The sequence below is a fragment of the Nannospalax galili genome, unplaced genomic scaffold (assembly GCF_000622305.1).
Source record: "Nannospalax galili isolate Female #2095 unplaced genomic scaffold, S.galili_v1.0 scaffold54, whole genome shotgun sequence".
NCBI lineage: Eukaryota > Metazoa > Chordata > Mammalia > Rodentia > Spalacidae > Nannospalax > Nannospalax galili.
The window spans coordinates 14,962,485-14,984,023 of NW_008341028.1; the positions used below are offsets into that span (position 1 = coordinate 14,962,485).

Genomic DNA, 21,539 nt, shown 5'->3' on the forward strand with positions numbered 1-21,539 from the left:
TTTGGGTTAGTTTATGGGAGGTGGGAGGAAAGGGTATACAAGGAACCTAGGGGATAAAGGGAAAGAAGGAGCTCAAGAGAGGTAGGACCATAGGAGAAGGATATTATTAGGGAGAAAAGGGAAAAATGGGGGCACCTTAATTGGGGAAACCATGATTGGAGGAGTTAGACAATGCAAGAGATAAAAAATGCCTAGCTAGTTTTAAAAAACCAGAGGGAATCATATTAGTCCAACAACCTAAGTACAAATGACACATACAACATCTCCAGTAGTTCAAGTGAATAGCTAAAGGCTACATAACAAGAAACAGTGCCTAACAGGAGAAACCTTCCTTTGACTTGTTGGCTAGGGTTGTCCAAGAGACCCCCAAAATCCCACAGGCTATTCCCACAGTCCTTGATTGCCTCCCAGAACTTGAAGCTAAGACCCTACTGCTGAAGACAGAACATACTTCAAACACAGGATTTGGAGCCATGCAGCTGGAACTGATCTGGAAGCTGCTTCCCCTGAAGGCTATCTCTCATAGCTTTGAAGAGCACTATGAAAGTGCTAAGGGAAAATATCAATGGATGGTCCAACACCAGCTTCAAGACCAAATAATTATATTAATGGCCGGCACAGCATATGATAGCCATGGTCAAGTAGGACCTTTGACTTATCTTCACATAGGTGGAAATGGTAAAAGAAAGGAGCCAGGGGCTCCTCCCAAGCCCATGTGACTGGAGGAACAGATCCTCAAATGGCCTTAAGAGTAAAATGAATTGTTTATCTGGGCCAACTGTATGACCTTAAACACCCAAAAGGAAAGTGTAACCAAAGAGTAAAGGGGCCAATATAATTTTTTTAAGATCCATATGTATAGCTAAAGGCTACATAACAAGCAACAATGCCAGATAGGAGATACCTTCTTTTGAGTTGTTGGCCAGGGTAGCCCAAGGGACTTCCAGATAATAACCCAGCATAGAACTGGGAAAATGAACAGCAGCCCCCAATCCTTGATGTCTTTTACTTTCTACTTTTCCATCAAGTTACAGTCTACATAAAAATGCATAGCTCCACTTTAAAAAAATTTTTTAAGGCAGGGTCTCACTATGTAACCCAGGTTGGCCTCCAACTCAAGAATCTCCTCCTGCCTCACCTTCTTAGTGCTGGGATTACAGGAACGCACCACCACACCTGGTGCTCCACAAATTTTTACCTTAATCACCCATGCAGCTCCTACCCAAATATAAGTGGTTCTACTGTGTGCCCATAAAGATGCCATTATTCTGACATGAATCTAGTCTGTTTTCAAACTCCACAGAAATAATAAAGGTCATCTTTGAAAAGTATCTGGCTTTCTTTGCTCAATAGTACATGTGTGAAATTCATCCCAGTTGTATGTAGAAAAAGCTAATTCTCATGTCTGTACTGTACCCTATTAAGTATACCTCAATGCATTTAGCAAGCCTAATAGAACAGGTTGTTTCCAGTTCAAATAATTAACATGTTTACATATGATCTTGAGCATATTACACAGGAAATCAGAGTAGTTAACTGTATTTGGCTTTATTAGAAATTGCTAAGCATCGTCAGGCATGGTGCTGTACTCCAGAGGATGCAGTGGGAGTATTACCCTGGGTTCAAGATCAGCCTAGACTACAATGTGAGACCCTGTCTCAATAAACCAAAAATTGTCATTCTTGTTAATCAAAAGGTCATTTTTTTTTTTTACAACCATGTTTACTTCAGATGAGACACAAACTGTTCAGGGGCAGTCATTTGTATTATGCGCAGATTAAGATAAGTGGCAAGAGAGAGACTTAAATGAATTTAGTGGGGGGAGAGCAGGAGGAGGAGGAGGGAGGGGGGACACGAGTTGGGAGTTCATCTGTACCTAGGGGAGATTAAGACTCCTCTTAGCTCTACAATTGGGAGATTGAAAATCAACCAAGCTGATGAAGACTGTTCCTTCAACACATCACGACACTTTATCCACTGCCCAGGTCAATTACTAATAAATGCAATCGTACCACGGAAAGTATTGATGTCAAGAACTGCAGCCGGACGGAGGGCTTGACAGGTATTCATTCCTTCCAAACCCTAGTTCACTCTGGTCTCAAGTAATCAACCACAACGTGGCACTGGCGCTCTTCCCGGCTACTAACCCATTGTTTAAAAGGAAACGTAGGCATGGAGGAGAGAGTAAGAGAGCAAGAGACAACTAGCGAGCGAGAGAACTAACGAACGAGAGAACCTATGAGCGAGCGAGGCTCAGCGGCCGAGGATGGCTTAGGAGAGCCCAGGCTGCTAACGCTTCCCATCTCTCCCAGCCGCTCGGCCTCCACATTAAACCCAAACCCGGGGACTCCTCCCACACCCAGCCCAGGGAGCACCCCAAGCCGCCCCGCTCTAGTTCCTGACCGCCGATAAAGGTCTACATAGGCCTGGATGCCCACAGCCTAAGAAGCAAACCAGGCTGCCACCCCGGAAGCCCCATCCAACGCGCGCCAACAAACTGGACGCCTCCCCTCGCGCTCACCTGCGCGCCGTCCGCCCGGCCCTCTGCCCTACACCAAGACAAGCGGATCCTGGTACGCCAAAACACCACCCAGGTGCTTCACGCCCACCCCACAGGCACTGACGACGACGCCGGAAGCGTCCCACGTATCACACAGCCGCCGTGAGGTCACTTCCGCCGCGACGCCAAGGGAGCTGGCGGGTATTCGGCGAGGGCTTCCGGGCCCTCTGTGCCGGTGGGTGAGCTGCGGCAGGTAGGGTTCTATCAGCGCCGGAGGCGGACTCCAGCCCTATCCTGCGTTCCCGCTCTCCCGCGATGTGCCCTAGGCAGCATCCGGTCTGCAGGCTCGGTAAAAATCTGTTTCCTGGCCGCGGAGATGGCTCAGGGGGTGAAAGCGCTGCCGACCAGGTGTGACGACCCGAGTTCGATGTCCACAGCCCATGTTGGAAAAAAAAAAAAAAACCTGATTCTGGAAGTTGTCTTCTGACCAACACTTACAAGCTCCTTCACCCTCACTTACAAAATAAAAATATAAATAGGGCGAGCGAGATAGCTCAGGGTGAAGATGCTCGCCTCCAAGCCTGATGACCTACCCGAGGTGGGACCTGAGGACACATGGTGGGAGGAGAGAACCAACTCCCACAAGTTCTCTGGCCTGACCACCCCTCCCTCCACACCCATATAAATAAAATATAATTTAAATTTTTTATAAACATCCACAGGCTGGTCTTTGTTTAAACCAAAGTTTTCAGTCCTTTGTGATGACTACCAAAGAGTGGAATTGCTGGTTAATATGACATTAGTTTTTAAGAAACTGCCAAACTTTTTCAAGTGGCTTCTCTGCATTTCTATTGACAGTTCATCTTGGCTCATATCCTGTCAGCATTTGGTGGTGTCAATATTTTGGATTTTATCCACTCTAATAGATACATAATTTGTCATTCTTGTTTTAGTATGTAATTCTAATGACATGATATTGAACGTCTATATGCTTACATGTCTGTCTTTTAGTGAGGTGTTTATTCAGGTCTTGTCCATTTTGGGTGTGAGAGTGCATGTGTGTGTAATTGTGTGTGCATGTGTGTTCACTCACATGTGTGGAGGGCAGGATCAACATCAGGTGTTTTCCTCTACCATGTCCACCTTATTCTTTTAGACAGAATCTCTCACTGAGAACCTGGACTTTGCCAGTTCAACAACACTAGCTGGCCAGTGAACTCCAAGGATTCACCTCCTCCAGCTATGAGGTGACGGACATAAGCCACCACGCATACCTTTCATATGGGTGCTGAGGATCAAGACTCAGGTCTCAGTGCTTGTGTGGCAGACATTTTGCTAACTGATCCATCTTTCCAACCCCAGCATGCTGGTTTTTTTACTTGGATGCAGGAGGATCCAACTTTATCAACCATGGTGGTTTGAATGAGAATGTCCCCTCTCATAGGCTCCAAATATTTGGACATTTAGTCCCCAGGTGGTGGTGGTGTTTTGGGAGGTCTTAGCGTTCACATCTTGAAGCAGGCATAAGAGAGACTGGGAATCTGGCAAGGTTTAAGAACTCTCTAAGCCCACCCCCAGTGACATGCTTCCTCCAGCAAGGCCACACCTTCTAAGACCTCCCAAAACACCACCACCTGGGGACTAAATGTCCAAATATTTGGAGCCTATGAGGGACATTCTCATTCAAACCACCACAGTTGACTGACACCTCACCATTCCGCCTCACCATGAAGAACTCTCATCCCTTTGGAACTGTAAGTTCAAATAACTTCCTTCTATAAGTTTCCTTGGTTACAGTGTTATCACAGCTACAGAAAAGTAATTAATATACCAACTGAAAAGAAATTAATATACCATCTCTCCAGGCCTTTTGTCCATTTTTAATTAGGTGCTTGTTTTCTTATTGTTGAGTTTTAAGACTTCTTTGCATATTTAGAATAATAGCCATTTACCATATATGTCTTTTGCAAATGTTTTTCTCCTGGTCTGTGGCTTATCTTCTAATTCTCTTAATAGTCTTTCACAGCATATCTCATTTCTTTAAGGGATCATGCCATTGATGCTGTGCTTAAAATGTCATGGCATGCCCAAGGTCCATTAGGGTCTCTCCTATTCTTGTATTTTACATATTTTACATTTAGTTCTGCAATCCATTTTTTCCTTTTTTTTTTCTTTTTCTTTTTTTTCGTCTGATGTTTTTAGACAGGATCTCATATATACCAGACTGGCTTGCTATGTAGCAAAAGATGACCCTGACCTTGTGATCCTCCTGCCTCACCTCCAATGTGCTGGGATTATGGGAGTAAACCACATGCTCAGTTTATACAATGCTGAGACTCAGACCCAGGGCTTTGTTCATGCTAGCAAATAAGCTACATCCTGAACCCCTGAATCCATTTTGTGGATGTTATAAGGTCTTTGTCCAGATAAATTCTTTTGATGTGTATGTGTGTAAGCCTGTGAGTTTATGTGTACCATGTGTATGCAGGAGCCTTGGGAGGCCAGAAGAGGGTGTTGGATCTCCAGGGATTGGAGTTCAGGCAGTGAGCTACCTGATGTGGGTACTAGGAACAAAATTCTTGGCCCTCTGCAAAAACAGTAAGCACTCTTAACTGCTGAGCCATCTCACCAGCCCATCAATGGAATTTTTTGTGTGTTTAAAAAATTACATTTTTTATGTGTAAGTGTTGTCTGCCTGTATGTTAGTGCACCCATGCATGCAATGTCTGCAGAGGTCAGAGAGGGCATCAGATCCCTGTAACTTGAGTTAGCAATGGTTGTTAGCTGCCATGTGGGTGCAGGGATCTGAACTTGGGTTCTCTGGAAGAGCAATAAGCACTCTTAACTGCTGAGTCATCTCTCTAGTGCCCCTATTTTTTTTATTTGTTTGGTTTTGGTGTTTGTTTGTTTGTTTGAGACAGGGTCTCCCTTATAGCCCCAGGTGGCCTGGAACTTGCTATGTAGACAAGGCTGGCCTCGATCTCACAGAGATCTGCCTGACTCAACCTCCCGAGTTTTTGCATGTTTAAGTCCATTTGTTCCAGGAACATTTGTTGTTGTTGTTTTTTTTAAAAAAAAAAAAAAAAACTCTTTGCTCCACTGTATGGTCTCTGTTTCTCTAGCCCTCATCAGTCAATGGGTGCTAGAAAGATGACTCAGTGGATTAAAGTGCTTGCCATGCAATCATGAAGACCAGCACCCATGTAAAAAGCTGGGCACAGTGGTATACAACTTAACCCCAGCACTGTGGAGGCAATGACAAGTGGGACCTGAAGCTTGCTGGCCAGATAGTCTAGCTACAAGTTCAGTAAGAAACGCTTTCTCAAAAAATATGAAGGAGTGATCGGGGAAGACACCTGAGGCAGAGCTCTGGCCTTCCATACATGCTTATACAGATTGAGCAAAAACTTGTAGGCTTCTTATCTGTTTTGTTCTTGGAAATACCATGATTGATTAGCCAGTACCAAAGGTCCATACAAGTCATGCCATTAGATATTGCTTTGCCCGTGCTGCCCATTATAGTAACTATGCCCACCTTGCCTGTGGTGATTCATTGCTGCCATCTGACCCCTGTTATTCCAGGCTCCAATTAAAACCATTACATTTAATTCATCCAATTGAGCAGCAGCATCTAACTCTAACAACTGGCATAAGGAAAAGAGCAACAACAAAGCTCTTCAAATGTGCTGGTGCCCCTCTCATCATTTTGCATCTTACATCATTACTGAAAGGCACGTCTTCTGGACCCTTCCAGTTGTGGAGGACTAGGCTCCAGTTTTTCAACTCCAGTTTTCTAGGATTCCAGTTTCTCTGAGCCTTAAAAATTCTCCCCATCAAGCCAAGCATGGTGGCGCACGCCTTTAATCCCAGCACTTGGGAAGCAGAGGCAGGCAGATCTTTGTGAGTTCTAGGCCAGCCTGGTCTACATAGAGAGTTCCAGGACAGCTGGGGCTACAGGGAGACCCTGTCTCAAAAAGATAAAAAAAAATCTCCCCATCAACAAAGGGGAAGAAGCAGCTCAAGAGAGGTGGGACCATAGCAAACAGGAATTATCAAGAGAGAAATGGGGGTGCTTTAAATGGGGAAGGCATGGTGGGAGGGTTAGACAGAGAGAGAGAGAGAGGAGAGATAATGCCTAGCTAATATAAAAAAAAGAGGGTAATATTAGTCCAAAAACCTACTGAAAAATTACATATACAATATCTCTACATGAGTCCATGTGTTTAGCTGAAGGCTACATAACAAGAAACAGTGCTAGACAGGAGAAACCTTCCTTTGAGTTGTTGGCCAGGGTAATCTAAGAGACTCCCAAAATTGCACAGGCTATTGCCATAGCCCTTGATTACCTCCCAGAACTTGAAGGTAAGACCCTATTACTGAAGACAGGGCATATTTCAGACACACAGGATTTGGAGCAGTGGAGCTGGATCTGACTTGTAAGCCACCTCCCCTGAAAACTAGCTCTCGTAGCTTTGGAGAGCACTACACAAGCTGGTAAGGGAGAGCATCAATCAATCCCAGCTTCAAATCCTAATAACCACCTCAGTGACCAGCACAGCAAATGACATTGTTGCAGTAGTGGCACTTTTATCTGGGGGTAATCAACTGCTACCTAATTGGACTTAAAGCCCCCTCAATGGGAGGAAACACATCTCTGATACTGTAAACCTAGCTAAATACACATAACTGGAGAGGTCATAGAGCTTAGAGAAAACCCCAAGGCTGTCACATCCCTAGACAAATGTAATTTCTTATGTGCAAAATATGGATCCTTAAATTTATAGACAGATATCTCAGTTACCACCCACCAAAGAAGATTCTCTTTCAACAGACAGAGATTATTACAGAGTTCCACAACTGGTCATAGAGATTGTGAATTGCCCAAGCCTAAGTGACACATCTACAGTGCAACCTCTACACCTAAGGCTCTTGGAATATAGAACAAGGGATAAAGAGAGCACTAATGCATCTTTCAGTTTTCATCAGTGAAGCTCCCTCATGCTACAGAGGGCCAGGAACACAAATGGCCAAAACGTAGAGAATAGGAGTCTACAGAGTGTGGGTCTTGGACAGGACTCCTATATTAATCCACCCACCCAGGGCTCAGGGACCATTTCAGAAGAGAAGGTGGAAAGATTGTAAGGACCAGGGAGGAGGTGCATGACCACATGCATAGGTCTTGTGCATGCTGACACTATTGCTATAGGTGCATATGAGAAGGATCCCAGGAGCCTGTAGGACCTATGCAAGCTCAAACAGACAAAAACCCAGCACAGAATTGTAGAAACGGACAGCAAGCCCCAATCTAGTCAAAGATTTATTGGCAGCTGATCTTAAAGGGAGGGACTCTAGATAGGCAAACTAGACCTCAGTGGAAAATTTGCCCTAAGGGAAGTCTGGGGATACTAACATACAATAGGCTTTAATGCAATTGACAGAATATATACCTCCAGTGGGGGGGGGTGCCAATGGGGAAGGGGTATAAAGTTGATTAAGATGTTCTGTATGAAATACACAAAAATTAAAAAACAGAGAACTAACAAAATCTCCCGATCAACATTAGGCCAAGGGATATCTGGTATCTCCAACTTCTTCTTAGACCATCATTTTTTTTGTCTTTTTTTGAGACAGGGTCTCCCTGTAGCCCCAAATGTTCTGGAACTCACTATGTAGACCAGGCTGGTCTTGAACTCACAGAGATCTGCCTGCCTCTGCCTCCCAAGTGCTGGGATTAAAGGCGTGCGCCACCACGCCTGGCCTAGACCATCTTTTGACAAATACTTCAGCCAACCAATCTTGGCACTGGCCTGGAACTCACTATGTAGACAAGGCTGATCTTGAACTCACAGAGACTTGAACTCACAGAGATCTGCCTGCCTCTACCTCTTGAGTGCTGGGCCTAAAGGTATGTGCCACTATGCCTGACTTATTTTTTTATTGTATGTGTATGAATGTATTGCTTGCATGTATATAAGTGCACCCATGTCATGCACGGGTCAGAAGAAGATGGTGTTGGATCTCTCAGAACTAGAATTACACATGGTTTTTAGCCATGTGAGTGCTGGGATTTGAACCCAGGTCTTCTGCAAAAACAGGCAGTGCTCTTAACTGCTGAGCCATCTCTCCAGCCCCAAATGCATTTATCTTGATAAGTTCTTTAAGTAGTTCACACCACAGACTCTTAGTGCTCTCTGTGCTACCAGGGGAGTCGGTAGTAACTGTAGGTTTCCTGGAGGTGGATAACCTACTCCAGATACCACCAAGCCCATTAGAGAAATTCATTCTTACCATTCTGTTTTTCTAAAACTACTCCTGGTACATAATCTGTATTAGTCAGCATTCTCTAAAAAAATGGAACTGATAGGATGAATATATTGAAAGGGGATTTATCAGATTGACTTACACAGTATGGTCCAGGTAGTCAGCAATGGCTGTTTCTCACTGAAGAGGCAGTAGACTGCTCAGTCCACAAGGCTGGATGTCTCAGCTGTCCCAATCTGGTCCTGAAGGCCGGGAGGATTCCTGGAAAGTTGCTGCTGGTCTTCAGTCTACATTGGAATCTGAAGAAGTTGATTCTAATACAAGGAAAGGAATGCCACAGCAACAGGACCCCTAACTCACCATCAAGAGAGAAGGCAAGCAGGCAAAAAGCTCCCTTTAGATATGTCCTTTTATATGGCATTCCAGCAAAAGATACCACCCACCGTTAGGGTGGGTCTTCCCACTGCAAGTAATACAATCAAAAAAATCCCTCACATGCTGTGTGGGCATGATGGCACACACCTTTAATCCGAGCACTCGGGAGGCAGAGGCAGGCAGATCTCTGAGATCCAGGTCAGCCTGGTCTACATAGTGAGTTCCAGGACAGCTGTGACTACAGGGAGACCGTATCTCAAAAAAGAAAAAGAAAAAAAAAATCCCTCACAGGGACTGTCCAGCAGCTTGTGTTGTAGTTGATTCCAGATCCAATCAAATTGGCAACTAAGATTATCCATCACGCCTTGTATCCTACAGTTTTAGTTAAATCACTTATGAGTTCTAGGAGATTTTCCTCACTAAGATTTTCTATAATGTTGCCGGGCATGGTGATGCACGCCTTTCATCCCTGTAGAGGCAGGCGGATCTCTGAATTTAAGGCCAGCCTGGTCTACAACGTGAGTTCCAGGCCAGCTGGGGCTACAGGGAGACCCTGTCTCAAAAAAAGACCTCCCCCCCCAAAAGATTTTCTACAATGTCAGGTTGACATCATGAACAAAACCTACCCTCTAGAACTGAAAAAAAAATTATGAACAAGAAGTTATCATCTGAAATCAAATGGGATGGTGGCCAAGGAATACTGCAGAGACTATTCCCTTTATAATCTTATCAGTAAATGTGTAGAGGTGGGTGGGCAATAGAACAATACGGGAATGTGAACAATATGAAAGCAGGCTCTGAAAAGAGTTTTAAATGATGGGTATTCAGCAGAGAAATCCATGCTTCCTCTACAAGGATTATATTTTACCAGGGCATAAAATTCAGGTCCTGTACATTTTCATGCTAAAGTTTTTACTAGATAAACTTTTGTAATAGTAAAGGACATATTTTTGCTGTGCACACCCTTTTAATCCCAGCATTCAGGAAACAGAGGTAAGAGAATCTTGGTGAGTTCAAGGCCAGCCTGGTCTGGTCTACATTGAGTCCCAGACTAACCTGGGCTACATAGTGAGACCCTGCTTCAAGAAAATATGTTCTACATAAATGATTGCATCACCTGCAAACAAGACAGTTTCATTGTTTCTTCTCAATCTGAATATTTTCATTTCCTTTTCTTGTCTTATTGCATAAACCAGGACTTCCAAAATAATGTGGGAAAAAATGAGAGGGAACATTCTTGCCCCATTTCTGTTTTTAGTGTGATAGCTTCAAGTGGGGCTTCTTGCAGATGTTCTTTATCAAGGTAAGGTACTCCCCCCTGTTTCTAATTTGCTAGCAGTTCTTATCATGAGTGAACATTGGATTTTAACAAATGTTGAATTTTTTTCTGCTTGTAGTAATAAGATCACATGCTTTTTTTTTTACTTGCTGGTGAGATAGGTTACATTAATTGATTTTCAAATGTTGAGTCAATTTTTTATACCCATGATAAGCATTATCTGGTTATGGTGTCTAATTCTTTTTTTTTTTTTTTTTTTGGTTTTTTTGAGACAGTATGCTTCCTGTAGTCCTAGATGGCCTGGAACTCACTATGTAGACCAAGCTGGCCTCAAATTCACAGTAATCCACCTGCCTCTGCCTCCCAAGTGCTGAGACTAAAGGCATGCGCCACCACACCCAGTGGTATCTAATTCTATTTATACATAGGTGAATTCAGTTTACTAAAATTTTGTTGAGGATTTTTTAAAAATATTTTTTTGCTTTTTTTATGTGTATGAGTGTTTTGCCTGCATGTATGTATGTGTACCACATACATGCCTGGTGCCATGAGGCCAAAATAATGGAACTGGAGTTAAGCCTTCTTGTAAGTCACATGAGAGTTCTGGGAATCATACTTTTGCTTTTTGCAAGAACGGTATATGCAGGCAGATCTCTGTGAGTAGAAGAATTACAAACATAGTTGAAAAACAGTTTTTCCAGAATGTTTTTCTCACTGATCATAACATCTGTGAAGTCAATTGACAGAATGTCATTGGATTGACGGACTCTCAAATTGCAGATATACTGTCAATATCTAGGACTATAGTTACCATTACAACCATGTCTGCTTTGTAACATATCATTTAACGGATGGCGCCAAGCATTAGGAAAAGCCTGAAGGATCACATCATTCTTGAGGTTTAAAAGCCATGTTCATCTGGGTGTGGTGGTGCAAGTCTTTAATCCCAGCACTTGGGAGGCATAGGCAGGCAGATCTCTGAGTTCGAGGCCAGCCTGGTCTACATAGCGAGTTCCAGGGCAGCTGGGACTACAGAGAGACCCTGTCTCAAAAAGACAAAAAAAAAAGTACACATGTAATAGTATAATATAGGATAAAGTAATAGAATAGGCATAAACCAAGAAGAAAAAATCATCATAAATTGTCAATGCCATTTTGTTTGCAGGGAGGAGTGAGAAAATGGAACAAATTAGAATGACTAGGAAAACTTCTAAGATGATCCTAAAGTAATTGGGTTACAAAATGTTAGGATTCAGGGGCTGGAGAGATGGCTTAGTGGTTAAGAGCACTAACTGCTCTTGCAGAGGACCCAGGTTTGATTCCCAGCACCCACATGGTGGCTACAAACCATCCTTAACTCCAGTTCCAGGGGAATCCGAAGCCCTCTTCTGACCTCTGCGGCATTGCACGACACAGATGTACTCACATACATGCAGGCAATACACTCATACACATAAAATAAAAATAATAAAATATTTTTAAAAAACAAAATGTTAGGATTCAAATGCCAAATTGTTACCTACTTAATCTACAGGTGGAAAAAAAAGAGTATCCAAAACTTACTCTGTTTAGTATAATTTTTACATTAAATATATAGTGATTTGAAAGTGATACAGCAACTTTTAGGAATTTCCTTTATGCAATGACTGGAAAATCTCAAATATAGCTAAGCAGCTGTGCTGTGCCATTAAGCTGTTCTGGGCTAGTGTACATTTCAGTTTAATAAAGAACTAACATTTCAGGTTTTAGAATGGCAGCAATAATTGCATTTTGGCTTTCATTCTAGATGCTAACCATAGTTAACATGACAGTTGAAACATATTAAGTGAAGGTAGTTAAAATTTAATGACAATCATGACAATCTCTTCCAACCCACGTACACTGTATAATGTTCTTGAGGAATGAATGAAACCAGTGTTGACTGATTGGCATTTTACACAAGCACACAGAGAGAGCTTAAAAAATAACTATCAAAGGCAGTCATCCTGAAGGTACTATAGCAATGTATTCAAATACAAATATGCCACAGAACAGAAGTGACAAGAATAGCATCATGCTTTATCTAGGAGGGAAGTGACTCGTTCTCATATGCAGCTAAACCTTCATCCATCATCCTAATGCCAATGGTTTATACAAGCATCAGGTTTCTAGAAGAAAAACTATTCTAGGAAAGTTAGTAAATCTTTGAAGTTTCACATCTATAAAACCAAGATAAAGGCTACAACTACCTTGAAATCTAAAGAAGACATCAGATAAAGTAAGATTTTCAGCCACGATGTAAGACAGATAGGTCCTCGTGCAAGTATGCTCCACGGGTCTGGGAAGGCTTCATTTGAAAGAAACAGGAAAAGTTCAGGTAGGTTATGCAGCGCATGGCTTTTTGTTTGTTTGTTTTTGAGACAGGGTCTCCCCATAGCCCTAGCTGGCCTGGAATTCACTATGTAGACCAGGCTGGCCTCAAACACACAAAGATCTGCCTGCCTTTGCCTCCAGAGTGCTGGGATTAAAGGCGTGTGCCACCACACCTACATGCACATGGCTTTTAAGCCTCAAGAATGGTGTAATCTGGACTTCTGGCTATTTGACTCAGAGGAACAGGGAGTGTTGGGAATGGCAACCAAGCAGCTGGCAACTTGGATTAATTAGGAGAAAGTCATTTGCACCAGCAAATGAAAATCTAGGAAGAAGCAAATCCAAACAGTTGTATGACTACTGGATTGTCATTGATTTTGAGTCTACATGCTGGAATGATGGGAAGCACGACAATAGCCCAGAAATAATTGAATTTCCAGAAGTTTTGTTAAATACATCAACTGGAGAGACTGAATCTGAATTTCATGCTTATGTTCAGCCTCAAGAACATCCAAGTCTTTCTGAATTTTGTATGGAACTGACAGGAATAAAGCAGGCTCAAACTGATGAAGGCGTCCCTCTAAAGATTTGCTTGTCTCAGTTCTGTAAATGGATTCATAAGATTCAGCAGCAGAAGAAAATCATTTTTGCTACTGAGGCTTCAGAGCCCACTACTTCTGAAGTAAAATGATGTGCACTTATTACTTGGTCAGACTGGGACCTGGGAATCTGCCTGGAGTATGAGTGTAGAAGAAAAAGAAGACAGCTGCTGAAAACCTGTGTTGTTGAGTTCTTGGATTGACCTGAGAGCAACTTAGAAGCTTTTCTATAAAAGAAAACCCAAAGGTCTAAGTGGTGCATTACAAGAAGTGAGAATTCTCAGGACGAGAACATTCTCGATTAGATGATTCTCAGAATACTGCTCTTCTTGCTTGGAAAATGATTAGGGATGGTTGCCTAATGAAAATTACAACGTCCTTCAACAAGAAATCATAAATATAGTTTCTAAAGCTGTGGATTTGTCTGTGGAATCATAGGTTCCCATTAAGAAGAGTCCCAACACTTTGGCCAGAAATCTGAATACAAATCAAATTGAAGCAACGTCTGCCTGCAACAATAGCATTCAGAGTCCCAGCATATATCAAAAGGAGTCTAAAAGTACAGTAACTACTCATGAAAAAATTCAGATGAATTCAGTTTGTATGACTTCTATAAAGAAGCAGTTACAGGTAAAGAGCAGTATGAAAACAGCTCCTCACACTGTCACAAGTTGCTTACGTCTTTGTACTACGAAGCCCTCTACTTCTGTCGAACAGTTGTCTCCTACCTTGAATTCACCTCTCTATATGCAAAAGCAAAGAAAAGTGAGCAGCTTGAATTGAATGCTGATTTAAAGTCTTCAGTGTTTGGTTCCAACTTGGTACTTGTGTCTATGACCATTCCATCTGTTAATCATGTTTCTGATACAGAAATCAGTTGTGCCCATGACTGCCTACCTATGCTGGCTGATTGGGAAGATGTAGTTTTACTTCTAGCATCTCGGGCTGAGCAAGATACAGCTTGTATGCCTCCTGTTAGTGATACAAACTTAAATAATCCATTTAATTCTGAAGGAAGACCAGTGGCTTTAAAAAACTCAGAAATGCAAAGTCATGAAAACTTTGGAGGACTTGAAACTCCTGTTAGTGATACAAACTTAAATAATCCACTTAATTCTGAAGGAAGACCAGTGGCTTTAAAAAACTCAGAAATGCAAAGTCATGAAAACTTTGGAGGACTTGAAACTCCTCAAAAAAATTGAGACTTTTAAGTCTATTGTATATAAGGGTCCCCACACTACAATTTACAATGTAAAAGAAGGAAGCCAAACATCCAAGTTTGGATGTTTCTACTTTTAAGTTACCTGAATGCAAATTATTTACCTTTAACAGTGTTAATGCCAAAGCATTGCATCCTCCAGGTTTTAGGAAACAACCTCCTCTTTTATGTGGTACTAAAAGGAATTCACCTAGTGCCCCAGCTTTCCCCCCAGCAAAAGAGCAGACCTTCACTAAAAGCCTACATCATCTGATTGCTCCCCAGCAAGTTCTTCCTGGAAAGTTCTTCCCTCTATATTAACTTCTGCAGTTAATCTACAAGAGCCTTGGAAGTGTGGGAAGATGACACCTCCCTTATGCAAGTGTGGCCAAAGATCTAAGAGGCTTATAGTTTCAAATAATGGACCAAACCATGGGAAAGTCTTCTGTTGCCCTGGTGGGAAATACCGAGAAAACAGATAATGTTGTGGTTATTTTAAGTGGGAACAAACACTGCAAAAGGAAAGTGCCAACAGCACAGTTCTATCTCATTGCACAGGAGGACTTACTTTTAGTTCTCCAGAAACAAGCCATAAAAAATGGCAGAAATTTAAGCTTTTCGACTAAAAATTCTTTACGACTCAGATCTTCAATGAGAAATTAATGAACTTTTTTCTAAACGATATTTTTGCTTTTAGTATAACCTTTATAGAGTTTTTAGTGCAGGAAAGATAAAAGGCATAGGACTTCAAGTTATGGAGACTTAGCCTGTCTGAGCCCTGTAGCGACACTGGAGCAGTTCACACAAACACAGGCACACAGGCATACAAACTGAGAAAAGGAAAGTCAGTTTCATAACTGCACTTTGAGTAGTGTTTAACATCTATCCACTGTTGGTCATGTATGAATCCTCATTGTTAAACTCTCTCACATGAGTGTTTTGGTAATGTCTTACATATTGTATTTATATTTCATATATTTGCTGACTTTATCAAACTCATAAGGAACCACAAGTAAAATATGTTTATAAACTGTATTTAATAAGCAACAATAGTACATGACATCTGCCTTTTATGGTTAGACCTTGAAACAAGTCTTTTAAAATATTTTATTTATTATTTTTATTTTATGTGTATGAGTGTACCTGCATGTAAGTGAGTGCACCCGTGTCATGCAATGCCTCGGAGGTCAGAAGAGGGCTTCGGATTCCTCTGGAACTGGAGTTAAGGACGGTTCGTAGCCGCCATGTGGGTGCTGGGAATCGAACCCGGGTCCTCTGCAAGAGCAGTCAGTGCTCTTAACCACTGCCATCTCTCCAGCCCCTGAAACAAGTTTTAAACTAAATTATTTGAATAAAATTAATTGGATAATCATATGACTAATAAAAAGTCCCTAGTCAACTTTTAGATAAATATTCTAAGAATTATGATATTCTTCCCACTGATATTTTTTAGTTTTCTAAGAACTTGTAAGGAACTTAGCCTTTTTGTTTAAAGCTTAAAGATTGATTCTAAGCTGTATATCAAGTAAGTTTTGAAAACCAGTTGGTTCAGAAACTGCTTCTAAAACAGATTTTAAAGTGTCTCCGCAGCTGATGATACTCTTTATGCTAGTAGTTCACAAGAATGGTGATATTAATGCCGAAGAATTCACAATTTGCATTCAGAAGCCATCCTCTGATGTCATAACTACAAAATATTTTAAATTTATCTCTTCAATCTTGTTCCATCAGATTTATAGACACCAGTTTGTTTTATAGTTGCTAGGGCAATTAGTGGGAAGAATTTAAACTGTTTCCATTCTTTCTTCCTCAGTTCATTTCTTTTTACCTTCCCACTCACAGACTTTGGTAGTTCTTCAATGAATTCTACCTGTTGGTATTAAGGGGAAGAAAAATTAGTCTAGTATTTTTAAATTTTTCCAACATTAATTATATAATAGTTCTGTTGTGAATTTTAGGTGAATGAATGGCAGCCAATAAAGGAAAAGTGAATTGCTGATTTTTTTCTTTATGTTTAGTATTTATACAAGTCCAGTGAACTAATTGACCAAATTATGTTAGGGGCTTCAGTTTAATCCCCAAATTTCTGATTCTTACCTATATGTCATTAGTTCTTTTTGGAACATCTTGTGTAGCATATTTGAGGAGAAAGGACATTAAAAAGTAAAAACATAAATGGCTGAAAATTTTCCAAAACACTGAATAAGTATTTGTTATATATAGCAAGGACACCTAACTTCCTGGGGTATTTGTAAGGTGCAGTAGTCTTTTTCACATGCTCTTGAATCTCCTTCTTTAGTTCTTGATCATGTGACTTGTAATCAGGGTTCAGAACAATAAAAGCCTTTACTACCTCAAAAAAAAAAAAAAAGAATGGTGTGATGCATCAGGCTTTTCATAATGCTTGGCACCATCCATTTAATGATATGTTACAAAGCAGACATGGTTGTAATAGTAACTACAGTCCTAGATATTGACAGTATGTCTGCAATTTGAGAGTCAGTGAGAAGAACATTTCTGGAAAAACTTTTTCAACTATGTAAATTTTCTACTTTTACAGATAAAACTAACATGTCTACTACCATCCTAATGCATAGCAATTATCTGTTCAAAGGGCCTGTCACAAATGTTCATTGTAATTTTCTCTCCAGAAGCCTGCTGAGCTTTAGCCTGCACAGCTTTCCTGTTGATCTGGAGCACGAGGTCCCCAAATCCCAGACCAACCAGAGTCTGGAGAATTAGCCCGGACTAGCTGAACAAATACACCATTATCTATTGATTTAATCCTGAGCCAACGTTTTCTATCTTGATCCTTGCACAAAATGACGTCATGAATCCATTGCTTAATTTCTGGTCTGCAAGTTCAATCATCATTACCTGTTTCAGGTGCCACAGTTGAAGTCACACTGAAAGGTCTTGCTACCAGCTGCCTCAGTTGGTGCTTGAGAGACCATGGGCATATTTGCATATATTTCTTCTTCATTTAAACTTAGGCCCATGCATTGGGAAAGCTCCAGATACAGTTTAGGGTCAAGATTCTCATCATGAGCAATGGAAGAAGCCTCTATGAAAATTGCTTGGCTGACAGAAAAGGGAATTTGAGCCTGAATTATTTTGTCTACCTTCAAATCTTCAAGAGATGGATAAAGAGACAGTCTTACAGATGTTTTCTGGACTATCTCCTGTCACTGGCATGTACTTCTGAGACCCTGAACCAAGAGGGGACTCCTGATTCTCTTGCTTGCTCATCTACTTCACCTCAGCCCCGCAACCCCGCTTCTACCTGACAATTATCTTCTTAATATCCATGAGTTCTCTAGTAATGTCTGTGCTTTCATTTCTGGTATTAGTAATTTGTATTTTCTCTTTTTTATTACTTAACCTAGCTTGAGGAGTATCACTTTAATAATCTTTTTAAGGAACGAGCTTTTGTGTGTGGGGGGGTGTTAATTTTCTTCTTAGAGTACTAACTTTTATCATTGGGTAATGGCCTCCTTTTAAACATTTTTATTACAATTATTTAAGTCAGAAATGTAAAACAGCATAGATGGAAGAAAATGTTGCATATTGTCATCATCTGATTCATCTTCCTTCAAAGATTCCTTAGCATATTCCTCTGCTTCTTCCCTTATATCTTTTGGAGCAATCTCATGTCTTCCTTTAGTCAGTTCACCAACCCAGCTGAGCTCTAGTTCAAAAGCTTTATCCTTAACTTCATCATGTACTATGTACATTATTTTTGCAACTTTTTAAACTACATTATGGCAGGTCATCTCTTTCATCTGAAGCTTTTCTATTTTTGTCTTTGCAACTTGCTTTTCTTTGCCAATGGCACAACCCCAATAACCATATGAAACACCTGATGGGTCAATCATATAGAGCTGAGCACTGTCATTTGTACTGTAAGACCCTAACATAAAACTGCAGCCGAAAGGTCTAACAGCACTGTAGAGTGTATAAGCATGGCCACTCTGTCTGAAAGATGTTTTAGTGGAATGTTATAGCCAAAGTTAGACCTAAAGTTGGAAGCTTCTTTTCTTGCTATGTCTGCTAGTGAACGCGCATCTGCCAATAAACCTGCTACTGCCATTCCAACATGTCGATCAACATTAAAAAATTGTTTGTTGGAGCCTTCTTCATAAAGCTTGCAAAGAATTTTTCTACCCCAAAGACAACACCATCTTTACATCTGATCCCAATAGCTGTACTACCATTTTCCACTGCCTTCATGACATATTCAACTTGAAAAACTCTTCCGTCAGGAGAAAAAGTAGAGGCTGACAGGTCATACCCAGTACCAATGGAGCTCATGGTGCCAAACCACCTGGCCACCCAGGGCTTGCAGGCCTCAAGGTTTTTTTTTTGGTCTTTTTGAGACAGGGTCTTATTGTAGCCCCACTGACCTGGAACTCACTATATAGACCAGGCTGGCCTTGAACTCACAGAGATTCACCTGACTCTGCCTCCCAAGTACTGGAATTAAAGGCATGAGCGACCATGCCCAGATTAAAATATTTTTTTATGGTGAAAAAAATCTGTATTTAGAATTAGACTACTGGACTGCTTAGATGATCCCAATTTTGTTAGCAACATACAAAGAAAACATTGTAACCAGGAGCAAGATAAACACAGGCCTTCTCTTCATCAAGTCTGATCTATGACATTGACTTTGGCCACATCAATATTGAGTTCCTTCACAGCCTGTTTGATCTGGTGCTTGTTAGCCTTGGCATCCACAATGAACACAAGTGTGTTGTTATCTTCTATCTTCATCATGGCTGACTTAGTGGTCAGGGGAAACTTGATGATGATAGTGGTCAAGCTTGTTTCTCCTGGGGGTGCTCTTGCAAGGGTATTTGGGCTGCCTCTGGAGCCACAGGGTCTTGGGCCGCTGGAAGGTAGGTGACATGTGGATCTTCTTTTTGTGGCTGTGGATGCCTTTCAACACTGCCTTCTTGGCTTTCAATGCCTTCACTTTGGCATTGGCTTTGGGAGGGGCAGAAGCTTACTTCTTCGCTTTCAGTGCCATCTTGGCAAAAGCTTTTTAAAATACTTTATGCCAGGCATGCATTATTCCAGCACTTGGGAGACAGAGGCAGGTGGATCTCTCTGAGTTCAAGGCCAGCCAGGTCTACATAGCAAGTTCCAGGCCAGCTGGGACTACAGGGAGACCCTGTCTCAAAAGGACAAAAACAATTTTTTAAAATATTTTATTTTTATTTTATGTGTATGAGTGTATTGCCTGCATTTATGTAAGTGCACCCATGTCCTGCAATACCTGTGGTGATCAGAAGAGAGCATCAGATCCCCTGGAGCTGGAGTTAGAAATGATTGTTAGCTGTTATGTGGATGTTGGGAACCGAACCCTGGTCCTCTGTAGAGCAGCCAGTACTTTTAACCACTGAACCATCTGTTTTTGTGTGTGTGTGCACATACACATGCATATACATGCAGTGGAATACATGTGAAGGTTAGAGGGCTATTTGTGAGTGTTGGTTATCTCTGTTCACCATGTGGATATCAGGGATCAAACTCATGTCATCAGGCTTAGTGGCAAGCACCTTTACCCACCAAGCCATCTTGCCAGCCCAGATAACGCTTTTTTAAAAAAATAACAATAGAGGCTAGAGAGATGGTTCAGTAGTTAAGAGTACTTTCTGCTCTTACAGAGGTCCTGGGTTGGGGTCCCATAACCCACATGGAGGTTCACAGTCACCTGTAACTTCAGTTCTAGAGGATCTGAGGCCCTCTCATGGCCTTTGCGAGCACTGTATCCATGTGGTGCACATACATGCATGCAGGCAAAACACTCATACACAAATAATAAAAAATAAAATATTTTAAATTAAATTAAAATGCATAGTTTGTTCCCATTCATATTCCAGAGGTTTGAGAAATTAAATAGCAAAAATATCATGCCTAGAGAGAGCTGCAAACTTATGAAGCAAAATTATTTGTAGCAAACATTCAAATCACTATGAATTTTGTTTGTTTTTTGAGACAGAGTTTCACTATATGGCTCTGGTGACAGTCCTGGAACTTGCTTTATAGATCAGATCTGCCTGCCACTGTCTCCTGAGTACTGAGACTAAAAGCATGCATCACCATGCCTTGCAAGATTTAATTTTAAGTATGTGTATATTTGTATGTCTGAATGTGGATATGTGCTCATGAGTGCAGTGCCCACAGAGGCCAGAAGAGAGTATTGGTTCTCCTGGAGCTAAAGTTACAGGCTGTTGTGAGCCCCTTGATGTGGGTATTGGGAACTGAAATCATATCTTCTAAAATAGCAGTATAGCCTTTGTGTGTGTGTGTGTGTGTGTGTGTGTGTGTGTGTGTGTGTGTGTGTGTGTCGAATGCCCCCCAAGCCCACCAGGCTTGGGTTTTCAACAAGAAAAATAGCTAGACAAAAGTCTTGAGTTTATGAATTTATTCAAAGAAAAAGTCGTATAGGTAGGTGAGTGAATACAGGAAAGGCTTATCGTTGTGGGGAACACAAAGCTTATATAGGAATCAGAGTTGGGATAACCAAGGAATCACCATGGATATTTTACTAACAGAAAGTAACTGCAGACGCAGCCAGTTGCTGCATTACCTCACCAACTCCGGTGCCCGAAGACCGAAATGAAACTAAGTTTCTAGGAGCCCTAATTAATCATGGTGGCACAGCCTGTCGGTTCTGACCACTGAAGCAGAGAGCTCAGAAGCTCTTAAAGAGGCACTCTACTTTTTCCAATGCTTAAGTCAAGCATGGCTCCCGACATGCGTGTGTGTATTGCCTGCATGTATGTAAGTGTACCTATACTGTGCAGTGCCCACAGAGGTCAGAAGAGGACTTTGGATCCCTTGGAACTGGAGTTGTGAATGGTTGTTAGCTCTCATGGGAATGCTGGGATTCAAACCTAGGTCTTCTGCAAGAACAGCCAGTGGTCCTAACTGCTGAACCATCTCTCCAGCCTCAGCAGTATAGCTTTT

General features: G+C 41.5%; 1 protein-coding gene and 4 pseudogenes across 1 annotated transcript in view; 1 reads left to right on the top strand and 4 right to left on the bottom strand.

The window, feature by feature from the left end:
- The window catches only part of Edc3 (enhancer of mRNA decapping 3), a 44,385-nt gene extending 41,211 nt beyond the window's left edge, over positions 1 to 3,174 (bottom strand). The window contains exon 1 of the mRNA XM_008836500.2: positions 2,522 to 3,174. The gene's annotated coding sequence lies outside the window, so the exon portion shown is untranslated. The remainder of the gene's footprint in view (positions 1 to 2,521) is intronic.
- Positions 3,175 to 13,025: 9,851 nt separating this feature from the next.
- Positions 13,026 to 15,227, top strand: LOC103736873 (annotated as a pseudogene).
- Positions 15,228 to 16,918: 1,691 nt separating this feature from the next.
- LOC103736918 lies at positions 16,919 to 17,873 on the bottom strand (annotated as a pseudogene).
- Positions 17,874 to 18,061: 188 nt separating this feature from the next.
- LOC103736920 lies at positions 18,062 to 18,875 on the bottom strand (annotated as a pseudogene).
- Positions 18,876 to 19,128: 253 nt separating this feature from the next.
- LOC103736874 lies at positions 19,129 to 19,593 on the bottom strand (annotated as a pseudogene).
- Between the last annotated feature and the right edge of the window lie 1,946 nt (positions 19,594 to 21,539).